Raw genomic sequence first — 6,273 nt, forward strand, 5'->3', positions numbered from 1 at the left:
ATATACACACACACACACACACACACACACACACACACATCTTGCATTCACATATTTTGTGAATGGAAGATGTTTCTTTTCCTTATCTTCATATTGAGATGTTGATTCATTTCATGTATTATACTGAGACAATTTCTATGTTTAAAATGTTTTCAGTTCAGTTTCAATTTGGCTTATCTATATCTCATCTCATCAATTCACAATAAGTGTTGTCTCAAGCCAATTTACGAACAAATCATTTCAATTGCATGTACATTCCAACTGATCCAAGCTCAGTTCATTATTCAAGTTGGTTTAAAACGTTTCCTGTTGAAGGAAACCCAGCAGCTGATTATCTGATATCTAGTTTCATTCTTCTTTATTCTTCTTCTTTATTATTCCATACTTTCTTAACAAACTGCTTGTTTTGTTCTTGGTTATTTTTTCATGCATGGCTTTAAACATGACAAGGTGAAACGCTATACGACTCAGGTGGTTCTATGTAGGAAGTGACTTTGTAAGTCCTCAAACATTTTAATTTCTTATTTGTGTTGCAGATCTTGACACTTTGTCATTAGTTGCCCCATAAGCATAAGGTCTTGTCATGCACAGTTCAGTTTATCTACAGAACACAGTCAAAGGTACACAGAGTTGACAGGTTCTCACCAACTGAGACAGATGATGAAACTTGTGCCAGACAGACCTTGCAGCCAGTAATCAAAGAACAATAAAGTGAGCCTTATTTTCTCTTTTCTCTGTCCTTCCACAGTGAAAATAGAAAAACAGAAACTCTGACTGCAGCTTGCTTTTCTGCGATGGTCAGGACCAGCCTGACCATCACCATATGACTCTGCTTCACTGTGGTATCACCGTGTAACACAGTTTACTGTAAATAACTATAAACGCGTTGTGTATTTGAGTGTGCACTTTTGCTGTTAGCAGGAAAAAATGAACTCTGTGCAGCTAAAGCTCTGATTGGATGCTGAGCCAGACCAGACTGCAGCGCAGCTATAGTGTGCAGTGGCTTAACCACAGAGAATGTGTATGGGTAGCGACCGTGCACACACTAGTGGTTAACTGCTGCTTTGTGTGTGGCAAATGTGATGTGAGAGAGAGGGGGGAGGAATTAAGCCTGACCAGAATTACAGTGTTTTACTTAACCTTGTGCTGCAAACACAGTCCTTTAATTAGTTGGACTAAATGAGTCGCAGAGCAAAAGGAAGAGGAGCCGAACTTTGTTAAAGCGCTGCACTGTGCCCTGTGAAGAGTAAAAGATCAGGTTGGTCTGCAAAGCTTTTTCACCTCAGTGAAAATGAAAAATGAGTCAAACAATGACTTAAACATTACATTAGAATGTGTTTCAAATGTTTCTGAGGGTTCAGATTAAACATGGAGGATAAACTGGCAGACCAAACACACTTCTGTTCAGCAAAGTTTTAACTCCTTAAATTAGTTGGTTATCCGTTGGCCTTGCTTGTTTCATACATTTAGATGACCTTTTTCTTTTTTCGTTTTTTCCTTTTTACTTTACTAAGATCTTTGCTTTTCCCTTCAGTCTGTCCATATGGTGAGTTATAATTAAGTGCTTTCTTTGTTGCTACACTGTAAAAAAAAAAAAAAAAAAAATGGCCTTAATTTACGGTAAAAAACTGGCAGCTGTGGTTGCCAGAATTTTACCGTCTCTATACAGTAAAATTCTGGCAACCAAAACTGCCAGTTTTTTACCGTATTTTGAAATTGGAGTATTTTACTGTATTTTAGAAATACGATAAAATTCTGGCAATCAAAACTACTTGTATTTTATCATATTTTGGAAATGCAGTATTTCAACCAAAACTGCCAGTATTATACTTATGGTAATTCCATGTATTTTCTATGGCAACACAATGTTTTGGATATTACGGTCAGTAACCGTTGGTATTTCACAATTTTCTACCGTAAATTTACTGACGTTTTTTGCAGTTTCGACTTACGGTAGTTCCATGTAATTTCTACGGTAATGAAATGTTTTTGGATATGACAGTCAAAAATTGTTGGTCTTTTACCGTTTTTTACCATAAATTTACTGACTTTTTTTTACAGTGTAGCTACCAGTTCATACATTCTCACTTGAAATCTATTTTTATGTATAAAGGTGATCAGATGGTGAATGAGGTGTGTTTGTTTTGAACCTTGTATTTTCTTTGGTTTCAGAAAAGCTTTTGTAAAAAAAAAAAAAGATAAAAAAGTTCTTTAGAAATGAAGATTGATTGATGGGATAATAGAGATCTGAAACACAAGGACAGAAAACTGTGACCTTTACGAAAGATGGACATTATTTTTCCTGACATACGGGAGAAGAGATGGTTCATTCTGGTTCATTCTGGTTGGATTTTTGGTTTGAGGTGAGTCAGTGTCTGAGTCCAGAGGCTGTTAAAGCCATGGGACATTATCAAAGCAGATTTTAAATATTTATTTCATATTTCTGCAGTTTAACAAAAACATTTTTTCAAGAAAACCAATGACATCCTCCTCCTCTGTTATACATTCGTACATACTCTATGGGATAAACAGATGGACATGCATCCTTGAGGCCTTCTATTTAAATCTAGATTAATAACTAGGGGTGAACCGGTTGCAGTTTTCTGGCTGATTCCAGTTTCGCTCTATGACAATTTTTTCTTTTGAAAAGTTGTTAAATATAGCAATGAAGTCTCTAAATTGGCAACAGTGGGGTAGTTATTGTTAACCACAAGCTGTGACCTGGTGGGTGGGTTGATCAGTCCTCTCTCACCCCACAGAACAGAGCAGTGGCTGATTTTCAGACCTTTGCTGTAGTTGTACCATGATAAAGATTTTTGGTTTAGTCTGACAGACAATCTGTCAGACTAATCCTGAACAGGATGCTGTGCAGCTGCAATAACTGTCCCTGTAAAACACACAGGCCCTTTTTGCTTCAAGGATTTCTTTTTATACTCAAGTTTCTTGTAGCTTGAGGCAAATGTTCCCTTACCACCACCGCCACACTTTACCAGAGCTTCACAACTCAGACACATTTACTTTTCTACAGTATATTTAATTACATTGGACAGTACTATGGAAACTGAACTGCTAATCTATCAGTAGGGTTGCATGTTGAGGGGTTGGTCTCCAATGCTTTTGAGGGCAGGCTGTTGTTCTTAAAACTTGAGTAAACTTGGCAGCCCTAATGTTGCAGCCAAGAGGTACTGTCAGTTGACCCCCAAAGGTCATGACCCCTGCCCCACAGACAGACCCTGGGTGAGTTTTGACCCAGAATTTTCTTGCTATGATGTCATCGCTGTGATTCAGTATTCTTCTTGCACAGTTTGTGAAAGTCATCCTTCATTCAGATTCACCCCTGGCTATCAAAAATGCTCTTTGAAATAAACCCACACCAAACAACACAAACATAAATAATACAAGACAGCAATAAAATAATTCATTAGGATGCCTGGCAATGAAAGGCAAAAAGTATACAGGAAATAAGTGTGTTTACTTTAGTGTGTTTACTTTTTCACAAGTGTGAAATGTTTCACCTGTGTTTATCGCTTATCTAGAAAATAACCTGTTTCAGTGCAGGTTATATATAAATTTTTTATTTTTTGTTCAAATTAATGAATAAGTACTTCATTACAAGTCATGATGGTTTAGGTGATCTTAACGTTAAACTGCATCATTCTATGTGAGTTTTGGTCCGTCTTTCTGGATCATGGTGACAGATCTGATAACAATCTAAGCTAGCTGGAATTTGGACGGTGGAGACGGCGTGGAGCCACGTCTCATTTGGCAGCTTTCTGACTCCCTGTCTGTGTCTCACTGTGCTGACAGATCCCATCACCACTCCCAGCCCTGCCCTGCTCTCCACCTCCTCACTGACACACACACACTCTGCATGTACCTACATATACTCACACTGAATCATTCACCATCCCTTGACTGCCATTTGGCTTTATCTCACACAGGTTGGAAGTTTCTCCTGTTGTGAACAGCGCAGAACGTGTAATCAGAACATCCAGAAACACAGAGCCATTAAAGGACTGGCATGGCCTGCTTGTGTTGTTTATGATAAACCTGCCTGGATAGTTTTTTTTTGTTGTTGTTTTTTTCACACTGTTAGCCGGGGATGTTGGCAAGCTGCATCTTTTCTCTCTTATCAGTGGATTCCTATCAGATCAGCTAAACATGTCAGTGAACAGTGATCTAAGACATTTTTTTTTCCTGCTGCTCTGCTCAACGGGGCAAGAAGAATGCAACCCTGCCATTTCACTGTCTTCTGTGATTACAGGTCGCCCTTGTGTATGTGTGGGTGGTTGACTTAAAGTGAGCAATAGCTTCTGCTGTCAGTAAAAACTAGAGCTATGAAAACAAAAACAAAACTGTGTAGAGCTGCAGAAGTAAGGTAAAGGTGGTTTGGTTGAGTCTTTCAAATGTGGAATATCTAATGATAGCTTCATTATGACAGTCATCTTTGGGCATAATATAATTCTCTAATAAACCTAAATAGGTAAGTAAGTATGGTTACTTTAAGAGCCTTTCACAGACCATCATAAAGCAACATATAGAAAACCAAGTAAGTGCTATTAAAAAAAATTAACATTTCTGAAAAGCAATTATCTATAAACCAAAGATATACATTGTCACCAGGGTGGTATTTTCACATTGCAGGTCCAGTTTTTATGCTGAAATATAATATTCCTCAACTTTTCTGACAAAGTTGGTTATGGGTAGAGGTTGGTAGAGTACCCAAAAATTGTACTCAAGAAAGAGTAGCAGTACTTCAAAAAGTGGACAGAGGTTACTCAAAAAAGAGTAAAAAATTATTTGACTAAAAAAATATCTGCCCAAGTACAGAGTAACTCATTAAATTATCAGTCGATTAATATTTTAAAATTACATCATCAGATGGATTCCAAACTGACTCCATCATGTTGGGGTCAGAGCCACATCGGGCCTCATCCTATGCAAAGGGATTCTCTGCTCTTCCAATGGCTGAAGAGCGTTACGACTGGAACTGGGAGTTTGGGCATTACAACAGAAAGCTTGACAATCACTCTCAGAGAAAAGTCAGTACATGTGTTACTTTGTACACACAAAACTGTTGAACATGGATGGATGTGGTGTAAATGCGTAACTATGTGCACAAGTTTATTCTCATAGCTCCGAATAATGATGGCAGAAAAAAAAAATCAATTACTTTCGGAGCAGTGTGCTTCTGATCTATAATTTATAACCTTCTCCTCAACATTTTGACGTGCAGATTTTCTTTTAGCTAGCATGTGCGTGTTGCTGTGGCAGCACACATTTCCCAGTCTAACAGATCAGTCAACAGATCAGAGGCTTGGAAAGCTGTGCTTGTCTTTGCAAACCAACAATTCTCTGGACTGAAAGGCACTGTCTGCTCTCATTAATTGCTTTTTACATGATCAAAAGTAAGATTTTTAACAGCTCATAGCAAACACATAGTGATTATATTCATGCAATGCAATAATTTAATCAATGTATGAATTCATTAATTGGTGAGATTGATCCTGACACAGTGCTGTGGTAGACGGTTCTGCAGACATTTATAGCTTTGTTATTTTGAGTTTTTCTTGGGTTCGGTTCTGCAGCTGGATCGTCTTAGTTGCATGTCCCAACAGAAGGGATATTCTGTCTCATGACTTCATTGTGAATATGGCAGACAGTGTGGGGCAAGACTCATGGATTACTAAGAAAGATGTGCCATGCTGGCTAGACCCAAACGAGCTGGTGGTGGGTAGGGAGAAAAAAGCACTTTGCTCAAATAACAATAACACCCTGGGCACTGACAGCAGAGTCAGAAAGGAATCAGTGTTACATACAGACTGGACATGAAGTGGGAATGGCATAGAGAAGAGAAAGAGAGAGCACTTATATAGCTGAGGTGAATTAAGCTTCACATGGGAAGCACAGAAACAACCTGAATGATGTCCTGACCCATGGAGGATCATCAGAGTGCCCTTTGGAGGAGTTTGTGGGTCTTGCCCAGACCAGAAGACCCAGATCAAAACCTTTAGACCACACTGGGAAGGAATGTAAAGATGACAAGCAGGAGTCTCAAGAGGCACTGGCAGGCAGGGCAGCGCAGCTGGACGACTCCAGAGGCCAAGAAAGAGGAGCTGCTAACCAGTGGACAGGAAGGATTGGCTTAGGGTCCAGAGTGATATGGGAAAACTGTCTTGAGAGAGAACTTGTTTTAGCATTCATTAGATGGACGTTGTAAGATTCAATAAAAGTGCTCAACAAGCCTACTTGGAACGCAGTTGTTTTACAGTT

The sequence above is a fragment of the Poecilia latipinna genome, unplaced genomic scaffold (genome assembly GCF_001443285.1).
Source record: "Poecilia latipinna isolate Pla-1442-1.1 unplaced genomic scaffold, P_latipinna-1.0 Scaffold581, whole genome shotgun sequence".
Classification (NCBI taxonomy): domain Eukaryota; kingdom Metazoa; phylum Chordata; class Actinopteri; order Cyprinodontiformes; family Poeciliidae; genus Poecilia; species Poecilia latipinna.